Raw genomic sequence first — 13,485 nt, forward strand, 5'->3', positions numbered from 1 at the left:
AGAGAGAGAGAGAGAGAGAGAGAGAGAGAGAGAGAGAGAGACTAGCCATGGCCAAGAGGAGAGAAGGGACATAGAGGAAAAGAAAGTCTAGAGGATAAGAGGTTAGAGAGTAAGGAGGAGAATAAGAGAGCGAGGAGAGAGAGGAGAGAGTAAGGAGGGGCCAAACAGACCCTCTTATAGTGGGCTTGTTATCTTGTTGTTGCTAGGTAATTAGGAGGAGTCTAGCCTGAAGGTCAGAAGCTTGGGACTTTGTGTATGTGACTAAAAGCCATGCTTCTCCTGTGGGGGCTGTGGGGGCAGTAACTTCGACAGGAGCCAGGGTTCCAGGAGACTTGAGAGAACGCCTTCTGTCCCATGTAGGTGAAAATTTCCACCACTGGGTTTTCCCGGGGTTCACACCTCAGCTCAACTGGAGACCAAGCTGTCTGTGCATAGCCCATTGCCCCACAACTGTCAACACTGTAGACTCTCTGTCAGCTGAGGCACTGCAGGCACAGGAGGTACTAAATCAACATCTTTATCAAATCATCCACATTTTACAACAATAGGTTGACTTACTGGCAGAAGAGTTGGCCCTTGTTAGAAGCATGTCTCTATTAGCATGTGAACCCAGATTTCACTCAATCTGCCTAACCCCTTATCAGGTACTTAATGCCACTGAAGCCCTGCAACAGTTGTCTCAATATCTTAAAGGTACCTGGTCAGAGAAATTCCTTAACTATTCTGTGGTGTTAAGGGAGAACATAGTCAACCTCAATGCAACCAGGGTATCTGTGTTCTCCCTAGATTCTGGAGAAAGTGTGGGACAATATTAAGAGGCTGTTTGACCTCTTGCCACTTGACTGCTATGATGGGAAGAACTATCATACTAATAATTATTTTGTTTAAGTGTCTCGCACAACACATCTCCAGGCATCGTTCCATAATAAGGTGACCCTCCAAGTGCTGATGGCACTCAAAAAATCCTGATTGCAGCCCCCCATAAGGAAGTAATCAAAGCATGGATGGCAGAGATCTGTGAGACTACCATGTACGCTGTTCCTCATCTTCCCCTTGTATGGCATGCCTCCTGAGTGATATCTCTTTAGGGCTGGTAGTCAATGAAAGGTAAGATCTTGGAAGACAGGACAACCTGAGACAGGTACAGTCCAGTATCCTGGGAATCCTCCAAGATGGGGTCAACAATGTCGAGGCAATGGCACCCCAGCTTCTGTAGGCAGCTGCACGCCTAAAAGATGGCGCCGACCTCCGGTACACCGGCACTGTAAACAACACCATTGCACAGGCACTAGCCTGAATCTGGCGCCAACCCCTCCTGAGCAGGTGCATACGAATCAAAGTGCTGACAGACTGACCAATCCCAGGAGGACACATAGCTCTCCCCAGTGCTGGGGTGTATATAAGCAGTCCTCCCAGGGTTTCCGGGGTTCCCCTGTAGCATGGAGGTGTTCCTAAAATAAAAAAGGCTGTTGAGAAGAATCCGACCGTGTTGCATTTTTTCTTGCTGGACAAGGTGAGCTCAACAAGCTTCCACTAAGCTGTCAAAATCTAAAAACAAAAGGGTAGATATGTAGCAGAAACAGCTAGGCCACCTCTATGTAAACACCGGGAGCCATGCAGCTACAAATGCATCTCCTGAAGGAGGACCTAATTGAGGACTGCCTGAGAGCCCAAGGATTGCTGATGCAGACAATGCCAGCCAATCGGGAACTCCTGTTTAGGAGAGATGCTTTTTGGGGGACCAATGGGGCATGGGTGGAGGGTATTAGAGGAGCTTGCAGCAGTGCTCAGATGAGCTTCCTGCGGCATCTCTCACCTGCTTCCAGAGTCTGTGTTGTTGACTCTGTGCCACCTCACCTCCAACCCCCAAGGGCAGGAAGGGTTGGGCGGCAAGTAGTCCACAGCACAGGCAACAACTGTCATTCACACAAAGTAGCAAGCTACCAAATAGGGAAAGTTTTACCAATAGAACATTCAATATATCAGATAGATAGATAGATAGATAGATAGATAGATAGATAGACAGATAGATAGTTATAAAAAAACAAGAAACTAGGTATCAAGAAAACAAATAACCCAACTAAACCTTGGGTACAAATCTCAACAGAAAATTTGAAAAAGGAGAAACTCAAATGGCTGAGAAGCAATTAAAGTAGTAATGTTCGACACACTTAGCCATCAGGGACACATGCAAATCAAAACCACTTTGAGATTTCTTGTGATAGCTGTCAGAATGGCAAAGATCAATAAAACAAGTGACAGCTTATGCTGTGAGGATGTGAAATAAGGGGAACACTCCTTATAAAGGCAGACCTATCAGAATTACACCAGACTTCTCACCAGAGACTATGAAAGCTAGAAGATTCTGGGCAGATATCATATAGACCCAAAGAGAACACAAATGCCAACCCAGGCTACTGTACCCAACAAAACTCTCAATTACCATAGATGGAGAAAATGAGATATTCCATAACAACATCAAGTTTATACAATATCTTTCCATATATCCAGCCCTACAAAGGATAATAGATGGAAAACACCAACACAGGAGGGAAACTACACCCTAGAAAAAGCAAGAAAGTAATCTTTCAACAAACCCAAAAGAAGATAGCCACACAAACATAATTCCAACTCTAACAACAAAAATAACAGGGAGTAAAAATCACTTTTCCTTAATATCTCTTAACATCAATGGACTCAATTCCCCAATAAAAAGACATAGACTAACAGACTGGATATGTAAACAGGACCCAGCATTTTGCTGCATACAGGAAACCCACTCAGGGACAAAGACAGACACTGCCTCAAAGCAAAAGGTTGGAAAACAATTTTCCAATCAAATGGTCCCAAGAAACAAGCTGTAGGATCCAGTCTAATATCGAATAAAATCAACTTTCAACCAAAAGTTATCAAAAAAGATAAGGAAGGACACTTCATATTGGTCAAAGGAAATATCTACCAAGATGAACTCTCAATTCTGAACATCTATGCTCCAAGTGCAAGGGCACCTGTTGTTGTCCGACTCTGGCTGGTGGCGACACGAACGACACAGACACCCACGTTGGGTTCACGCAGCAACTTTACTTCAGGCTTTTTCTTTTACAGCTCTCTTCCCCAGCAGCTTCTTCTTAGGGCAAGGGCTAAACTACTCCTATTCTACTTCTGGCTTCTACATAGGGCAAGGGCTTAAAAAACAACTCTCTTCACTACTACTGGCTTCTACCTAGGGTAAGGGTTAAAAAACTCCTCACTACTTGCACTGACTAACCTCCTTCTTGCTCTACCCCACCTCATCCAATCAGAATTTACACACGCTCCAGGCATGAGCTTAGGTCGTTCACAGATAGGCTGACAGGTCTGGATCATGAGGAACTGTCCAGCCTGGCAGGCAGCCCACGCATGCAGCCTCACTGCGCATGCTCGGGCAAGGCAGTAATCAAGTGGGTTTCACAGGGCCTGCGGCCGCACCCGCTTCCCACAGGTACCCACATTCGTAAAAGAAACTTTACTAAAACTGAAAGCACACATTGTACCCCACTCAATAATAGTGGGAGACTTTAACACCCCACTCTCACAAATGGCTGGGCTCCCCTCCCCGAGCCCAGGGTAACACTCTCTGTGGAGGGGACCCCATCGACTTCCTGGTGAATACAGGAGCAGAACACTCAGTCTTGACCAAACCGTTGGGACAATTGGGATCAAAAAGGACCATGGTAATGGGAGCCACTGGCAGCAAATTTTACCCCTGGACAATGAAACAGACTCTAGAAATAGAAAAAAAACCAAGTAACTCATTCCTTTCTTGTAATTCCCGAATGTCTTGCACCTCTGCTGGGAAGGGATTTGTTGACTAAACTAAAAACACAGGTTCAATTTACTCCTCAGGGACCTGAGGTCAGTTGGGGAAAGGATTCAGTAGTATGTTTGGTTTTGGGTACGAAGGAGGAATACCGTCTCCACGATCAGGGACCCAAAAAGTTGCCCTCAGATGAATGGCTGACGGCTTTTCCTGAAGTCTGGGCAGAACAAGCAGGTATGGGACTGGCTAAAAGGGTGCCACCAGTAGTGGTTGAACTGAAGGCTGCCTCCACCCCTATATCGGTAAGGCAGTACCCCATAAATAGAGAAGCCAAAGAAGGAATTAGACCACACATCCAAAGACTGTTACAGCAGGGCATTCTGGTTCCCTGCCAGTCCGCAAGCCAGGAACCAATGACTATAGGCCAGTGCAGGACCTGAGAGAGGTCAATAAGCGGGTGCAGGACATCCACCCAACGGTGCCAAACCCTTATAACTTGCTGAGTTCCCTTTCACCAGAATGTCGTTGGTACACTGTGCTAGATTTGAAAGATGCGTTCTTTTGCCTTCGGCTGCATCCTACCAGTCAGCTCTTGTTTGCTTTTGAATGGCGTGACCCTGAAGGGGGACACTCGGGCCAGCTGACTTGGACCCGACTACCACAGGGATTCAAGAATTCCCCCACTCTTTTTGATGAAGCACTCCACCGCAATCTTGTGACCTTCAGGGCACAGAACCCTCAGATTTCTCTCTTGCAGTATGTAGATGACTTACTGCTTGCAGCCTCAACCCAGGAACTGTGCCTCGACAGGACCAAGAAACTCCTGAGTGAACTGGGTAAGTTGGGGTACCAGGTATCCTCTAAGAAAGCTCAGCTATGCCGCACCGAGGTGACCTACGAGGTGTTAGGATACACCCTCCGAAAAGGAAAGCAGTGGCTCACAAGAAGCTCAAAAGAAGACTGTGATGCAGATCCCAACCCCCACCACTCCGCGACAAGTACGTGAGTTCTTGGGGACGGCTGGTTTTGCAGACTTTTGGATACCTGGGTTCGTGACCCTGGCGGCCCCTTTGTGCCCCCTCACAAAAGAAAGGTCCCATTCAGCTGGGGAACATCAGCAGGCTTTTGAAAATATAAAGACCACCCTGCTCACTGCCCCTGCCCTGGCCTTGCCTGACCTGACCAAGCCATTTACTCTGTATATAGAGGAACGGGCCAGAGTGGCTCGTGGAGTATTGACCCAAGCACTAAGGCCATGGAAAAGGCCTGTGGCCTACCTGTCAAAGAAACTGGATCCGGTGGCCAGCAGGTGGCCTTGCTTGTCAAAGATGCAGATAAACTTACTTTGGGACAGCATGTCACTATAGTTGCCCCTCATGCCCTTGAGAGTGTAGTATGCCAGCCCCCTGACCGTTGGATGACCAACGCTCGGATGACCCACTACCAGAGCTTGCTGTTGACTGAAAGAATCACCTTCGCCCCACCGGCCATCCTCAACCCCGCCACCCTGCTCCCAGACAGAAAGGCCTCCACTCCAATACACCGCTGTGCTGACATCTTGGCGGAAGAGACCAGAGTCAGAAGGGACTTGACCGACCAACCGTGGCCAGGAGCTCCCAACTGGTATATGGACGGAAGCAGTTTCCTGGTGGAGGGAAAAAGGAGAGCAGGAGTGTGGAGAGCCGCGATAACATTTGCCATCACTAGATGGCACCAGCTTCCGCAGTGCCTTATGCCACCTAAACAAAGAACAAGCTGTGTGCGCATGTGCTAGAGTAAATGCGCACCAAGTCATTGCCCACCCCAGGGCATGTCTATGAGATGGTGGGCAACCAACCAGTCAGGTGTGGACATGCCAAGCCAGGGTGTATATAAGCAGCGCCTTTCTGAGGCTCTTTGTCTACCTCATCAATATGCAATAAAGAATTGCTACAGAAGAATCCTGTGTTCCATGCGCATTCTTGTGGGTGAGGACAATAGCGCGGGACATAGGAGCAGCAGTAGTGGATGGAACATGGGTGGCCTGGGCCAGCGGTTTGCCGGAAGGAACCTCTGCTCAAAAGGCGGAACTCATAGCACTAACACAAGCACTCCGGATGGCAGAAGGTAAGCCCATCAACATTTACACTGACAGTCGCTATGCTTTTGCCACTGCACACATCCTCGGGGCCATATACAGGCAAAGGGGCTTGCTCACTTCAGCAGGAAAGGACATTAAAAACAAGGAAGAAATACTGGCCCTTTTAGAGGCCGTACATCTACCAAAAAAAGGTGGCCATTGTCCACTGTCTTGGGCACCAGAAAGGGGGGGGGGACTTAATCTCAAGGGGAAATCAGATGGCTGATCAGGTGGCAAAGCAGGCAGCCCAAGGGACAGTAACCTTGGTAACTGAAACTGTGCTGGATCCTCAAGCCTCAGATCCTAGTTTCAACTACCCCTTTAAGGACTGTGATAAGATTGAAGATATGACAGAGGCGGGGAAAGCCCAAATGTTTAGTCATCATGGACTGACAAAGACTAAAGATGGGCAGATTATTCTACCCTCCAAAGAAGGACAGGACTATGTGAGGCGTATTCACCAACTAACCCATCTTGGAAGTGATAAACTCAAGGCCTTAATTAAAGGATCTAAGTATTATGTGATAAGGTTAAATTCAGTAGCTTAAGAGGTAGTGAAGTCATGCAAAGCTTGCACCTTGACCAATGCCACTCGGCCTTTCAAGGAGCCTGGAAAGAGGCTAAAAGGAGATAGGCCGGGGGTCTATTGGGAAGTGGACTTCACTGAAATTAAACCAGGAAAGTATGGTAACAAGTATCTCCTAGTTTTCATAGACACCTTCTCAGGATGGGTAGAAGCTTTTCCTACCAAATCAGAAACCGCTCAGGTAGTGGCCAATAAGATCTTTGAAGAAATCCTGCCTTGGTTTGGGATCCCCAAGGTAATCGGCTCAGACAACGGGCCTGCATTTGTTGCCCAGGTAAGTCAGGAATTGGCCACACAACTGGGGACTAATTGGAAATTACATTGTGCTTACAGGCCCCAGAGCTCAGGACAGGTAGAAAGAATGAATAGGACCCTAAAAGAGACCCTTACTAAATTAGCCATTGAGACTGGCGGTCGGGACTGGGTGACTCTCCTTCCCTTTGCGCTTCTCAGGGTCTGAAACACTCCCGGACATTTCGGCCTCACCCCCTATGAGATTCCGTATGGGGGACCACCCCCCTTAACTGAGTCAGGTGGGATATTGGATCCCAACACTGACCTTTCCTCACCCTCTGCTCTGTTAACCCACTTAAAGGCCTTAGAAGTTGTCAGAACACAGATCTGGAACCAGATCAAAGAAGCCTACACACCGGGGACCACAGCAGTGCCCCACGGGTTCTAGGTTGGAGACTTGGTCTTGGTCAGACATCGCGCTGGCACGCTTGAGCCCCAATGGAAAGGACCTTATCTGGTGCTGTTGACTACCCCCACAGCAGTGAAGGTAGACAGAATTGCCACCTGGATACATGCCTCCCATGTAAAAAAAGCACCAGACCAAGATGGAGGTAACTGGATGGTGGAAACTACTAATAACCCTCTTAAGTTGCGTCTCCACCATGAGGGTAACTTCAGGCAAGGGCATTTACCCTCTAAATCCTCACAACCCACTCTGACAAACTTGGGAGGTACTTAATGAAGAAGGTGAGGCAGCCTGGTCCATTACTGCCACCCACCCATTATGGACTTGGTGGCCTAACCTTACGCCAGACATTTGTAAAATGGCGGCTGGCCTAACTTCCTGGGATCTCCCAGACCACTTAGACCGAGGAGGCACCCAATCCGAAAGCAAGTATGTACCGGATGGAATAGGGAGCACGTACAGATGCTCTGGGCAATTCTACCAGGCTAATCTCAGGGCAGCAGAATTTTATGTGTGCCCAGGACGAGGCCAGAGTTGGGCACTCCACCGATCATGTGGAGGGCCAACAGACTTTTACTGCGCTGCTTGGGGATGTGAGACCACAGGGGAAGCCAGCTGGAAACCCTCTTCTTCCTGGGATCTGATTGTAGTCAGAAGAAATAGCTCTCATGATGAGTCTAACCAGGGAGAAAGAGATAGTTCCAAGAATCCCGAAAATGGGTGTGCCTTTAGTAATAGCCCATCTGGCCCCTGTAAGGGCCAGTACTGTAATCCCATAGTTATAAAATTTACAGAACAAGGAAAACGGAATACTACCTGGATTAAGGGAAACAACTGGGGGCTCCAATTATATGCTGCGGGATACGATCATGGGCTAAGTTTTAGAATTCGCCTAAAGATTGAGAATCCTCCTCCCAGGCCGGTGGGCCCTAACCTAGTTCCACCTAATCCTCCCCCAAAACTACTAGTTCCCCCACCCTTGCCAGTCCCATTACTTCCCACTCAAGTCCCTGTCTATACTGGTGTAACCCCTTATCAGGAGACCACTACACCTCTTCTTTTGGGAACAGAAGATTGTATGCTCACTTTGCTAGACGAGGCCTTCAGTGCACTAAACCGCACCAACCCAAATGTGACCCGCTCATGTTGGCTCTGTTTTGCCTCTAGTCCTCCCTATGAAAAAGGCATAGCCCAGGTACGGTCTTACAATCAGACCTCAGATCATTCAGCCTGTTCCTGGGGAGATAGATATAAGTTGTCCCTCTCCGCAGTTTCTGGAGAGGGCCTCTGCCTAGGTAAGGTCCCCCAGGGACATAGATCCCTCTGTAACCAGACCATCTCCACACTGTCCACGGATAAAGATCTATACTTAGCTCCCCCCCCCCTGATACTGTATGGGCCTGTAATACTGGGCTCACTCCTTGTATTTCTACTTCTGTCTTTAATGCCTCCAGAGATTTCTGTGTTTTAGTCCAGCTAGTGCCCCAGGTTATTTACCATGAGGACAGTTCTTTTCTTGATGAGTTTGACCACCAGACTTGGTACAGAAGAGAGCCAGTCACCATGACATTGGCGGTCCTATTAGGTCTAGGGGCTGCTGCTGGGGTAGGTACAGGCTCAGCAGCCCTGATTCAGATGCCTCATTACTATGATGAGCTTAGGGCAGCTATGGATGCAGATTTAAGTGCATTTGAACAATCTGTCTCCAAGCTTGAAGAACCTCTAACTTCTTTGTCTGAGGTAGTGCTACAAAATANAAGAGGATTAGATCTGCTTTTTCTAAAAGAAGGAGGGCTCTGTGCGGCCTTAAGAGAAGAATGTTGTTTTTATGTGAGTCACTCTGGGGTAATTAGAGACTCTATGTCCAAACTCAGGGAGAGGCTAGATAAGGGCAGGAAAGAGCAAGAAATTCAAAAAGGATGGTTTAAAAGTTGGTTCGACAAAGCTCCCTGGTTTGCCACCCTTGAGTCTACATTGGCGGGTCCCCTAATAATCTTGTTGCTTTTGCTCATTTTTGGACCTTGTATTCTTAATAAGTTAGTGACTTTTGTAAAAGACGGGGTTAGTGCTGTACAGGTAATGGTGCTCTGACAACAGTACCAGACTTTGCCGAAAGAAGAAGAGGGGTTGCTCTAAGATTAGAGCTACTCACAAGAAGAAGTGGGGAAATGAAGAATAAAAAAATACTGACTGCCCTGAGAACATGGGCCCTGGCCCCCGACCAAATGGCCTAATTCCCCGGAACTTTTGGGAAAAACAACCACAAAATGTTTCAATGTCCCAGGTGCCTTGAAGTAAATATCCACCCCTAGACTTCCCCTATTTCCTCTCCGATCCTCCCCCTAGGTTGTGTTTTTTGCCTTTATAAGCCTGCTGGAAAATAGGGTGGTCGTCAGACTCCTCTACCCCTGCGTGGTGTATGGGTCTTGACCTCAGCATGCTGGTTTGTGTGCCATTAAAACCTCATGTGTTTGCAGCAAGCTTGACTGTTGTGGCTTTCTGGGCTCGTGATCCCTGAGACCTGAGTGAGGGTCTCCCTTCGGGGGTCCAACAAGAGCTTACACTACCAGCTTGACAGCACACCTGAAAGCTCTAGAACAAAAAGAAGCAAATACACCCAAGAGGAATATACTGCAGGAAATAATCAAATTCAGGGCTGAAATCAACTGAATAAAAACAAAAAGGAATCAACAAAACCAAGAGCTGGTTCTTTGAGAAAATCAACAAGATAGAAAAACCCTTAGCCAGACTAACTAGAGGGCACAGAGACAGTATGCTAACCACCAGTTGAGCTACCACCTACCACCCCCAAGCCTCACAAATTTACATGTCTCCCAGGAAGTGTGCCATAACCAGGAACACAGATGTGACCCCTGCTCCAATACACACACCATCTGGGACCCCCTAAGAGCCCAGCAGAAGTAGATCTATCCCTCTCTACCTGATCATCATTCCCTTCCTGTCTTCAACTCTAGCAGAATCTGTGGCGGATCAGCGAGCCTGCCACCCACTCCCTGGAAGCCACAGCCTTCCTGTCTCCCAGGAGGTCTGTCATAACCAATAACACAGATCAATATGCCCACCCTTGTACCCCAAAGCCAGCTTATCTTCCAGGACATCAACACTAACCATTGACGGAAGACAGGGACACAGGAGACCTGCTCTAATTAGGCACACAGGAGTCCTACTCTAACCAGAGACAGCATTGTCTGCCTCCAGGGTGGGCTGCTCAAACACAGGTCATATAGCTCTACTTGCTTCCAAGGAGGCCTGCTCCAATGCTAGATACCCGGACCAGTTAACACCAGAGATAACCAGATGACAAGAGGCAAGCACAAGAACATAAGCAACCAAAGCCAACGTAATTTGGCACCATCAGAGTTCAGTTCTACCAAATCAGGCCCTGGAAAGCCTAATACAGCTAAATAGATGACTTAAAATACTATCTCATGAAGATGATAGAGGTCTTTAAAGGAGGATATAAATAACTCCCTTAAAGAAATAAAGGACAACACAGGAAAACAGGTAAAAGCCCTTTAAGAGGAAACAAATCCCTTAAAGAAATACAGGAAAATATTGTGTTTGCAAGGCACTCTTTTAAGATAGAAAACATGGAAACAGGCCAGTTCACACCTGTGTCCAAAAGCAGATCCTATGCTTCAACACCCACCCAGTACCCTGCCCCTACCCAGAGGACAGCTTGACCCCAGGAGTTCTGACACTCCCCCCACCCCCCACCCCACCCCTGCTCACAGGAGAGTCCTCAACCCCTGCCCCAATACCTGACCTAACTGGGATCCCCTGAGGTGGAAGACACACCTTCCTTCAGGTTCTCATCTATACCAGGGAACAGATCCTATGCTCTAGCACCCACCTCCCCCCCACACATACCCAGAGACAGCCTGACCCAAGGAGGCCCAACATAACCAGGCTCAGAGGTGGGACAAGCTCCAGCCAGAGACAGCAAGGCCAGTTAACACCAGAGATAACCAGATGGTAAAAGACAAGTGCAAGAACATAAGCAACAAAAACTAATACTGCTTGGCAAATCAGTACCCTACACAATAGCAAGCCTTTGATACCCCAAACACACCAGGAAAGCAATATTCAGATCTAAATTCTCATCTCATAAAGATGACAGAGAACTTTTAAAATGACACAAATAACTTCCCTAAAGAAATACAGTGAACACAGTTAAACAAGTAGAAGCCCTTAAACAGGAAACACATAAATCTCTTAAATACAGGAAAACACAATCAAACAGGTGAAGGAATTGAACAAAACCATCCAGGATCGAAAAATTGAAATAGAAACATTAAGGAAAACGCAAAGGGATACAGCCCTGGAGATGAAAAACCTAGAAAAGAGAGCAGGAGTTATAGATGCAATATACAGCAAACCAATAGCCAACATCAAACTAAATGGAGAGAAACTCAAAACAATCCCATTAAAATCAGGGACAAGACAAGGCTGCCCCCTTTCTCTCTACCTACTCAACATAGTACTCAAAGTTCTAGCCAGAGCAATAAGACAACAAAAAAGATCAAAAGGATACAAACTGGGAAGGAGGAAGTCAAGATATCACTATTTGCAGATGATAAAATAGTATACCTAAGTGACCCCAAAAATTCCACCAGAGAGCTCCGACAGCTGATAAACAACTTTAGCAAAGTGGCTGGATATAAAATTAACTCAAACAAATCAGTAGCCTCCCTCTACTCAAAGGATAAATGGGCCCAGAAAGAAATTAGTGAATAATTAATTCACCCTTCACAATAGTCACAAAATATATAAAATATCTTGGATATTTTATATTATTTGTGTAAATTCTGACCTCAAGCTGTATTACAGAGCAATTGTGATTAAAAACTGTATGGTACTGGTACAGTGACAGACAGGCAGATCAATGTAATAGAATTGAAGACTCAGAAATGAACCCACACAATTAGGGTCACTTAATCTTTGACAAAGAAGCTAAAACCATCCAGTGGAAAAAAGGACAGCATTTTCAACAAATGGTGCTGGCTCAACTGGAAGTTAGCATATAAAAGAATGCAAATTGATCTATTCTTATCTCCTTCTACAAACCTCAAGTCCAAGTGGATCAAGGACCTCCACATAAAACCAGATATGCTCAATCTAATAGAAGAGAAAGTGGGGAAGAGCCTTGAACACATGGGCACAGGGGAAATTTTCCTGAGCAGAATACCAATAGCTCTTACGCTCTAAGATCAACAATCAACATATGGGACTTCATAAAATTGAAAAGCTTCTGTAAGGCAATGGACACTGTCAATAGACAAAACCTTAATCTCCAGATCTGGAAAAGATCTTTACCAAACCTACATTCAGTAGAGGACTAAAATCCAAAATAAACAAAGAACTCACAAAGTTAGACTCCAGAGAACCAAATAACCCTATTAAGAAGCGGAGTACAGAGTTAAACAGAATTCTCAATTCAGGAGTTCCAACAGAGGAGCCTGAAAAGCACTTAGAGAAATGTTCAACATCCTTAGTCATCAGGGAAATGCAAATCAAAACAATCCATGTAATAAACTCTCTTATCACAGGTACTGTTAAAGATGTAAAGCAACCCCATCATGAAGGAGAACACCATAGATATAAACAAAGTGATAAAACCTTATAATAGGGCTGGTGAGATGGCTCAGTGGGTAAGAGCACCTGACTGCTCTTCCGAAGGTCCGGAGTTCAAATCCCAGCAACCACATGGTGTCTCACAACCATCTGTAACGAGATCTGACTCCCTCTTCTGGAGTATCTGAGGACAGCTACAGTATACTTACATATAATAAATAAATAAATCTTTAAAAAAAAACCTTATAATAGCTGATTCCTTATAATATCTGATTCCTCTTTACATTTAGAAAACACTGTAAAGTTAATTCATACAGATAAAAAGATGCATTAGTATAATAAATGGGGTAAACCTTGCATGTGTGTCACGCATATACACAGGCATAAAAGAAGTCATACCATAGAGAAACTCTCTGAGTATGTCCAACATGGTAAAGCATTTGTATATCACAGGCAAGGGGATGAAAGAATTCACACTGGAGAGAACCCCTATGAATGTATGGAATATGATGAAGCCTTTGCAAGTCACAATCACCTTCAGATACATAAAAGAACACTTACTGGAGTCTTTGTGTATTAAAGTGGTCTTCAAATACATAGGTAATGAGAGTAGTTGGAGAGACCCACACCTAAACTTTAGTTAGAGAGAAACCAGGTTTCAGTCTCTATTGCTTTCCTCACCTAGG

This window comes from Mus caroli, chromosome 7 (genome assembly GCF_900094665.2).
Source record: "Mus caroli chromosome 7, CAROLI_EIJ_v1.1, whole genome shotgun sequence".
Taxonomy (NCBI): Eukaryota; Metazoa; Chordata; class Mammalia; order Rodentia; family Muridae; genus Mus; species Mus caroli.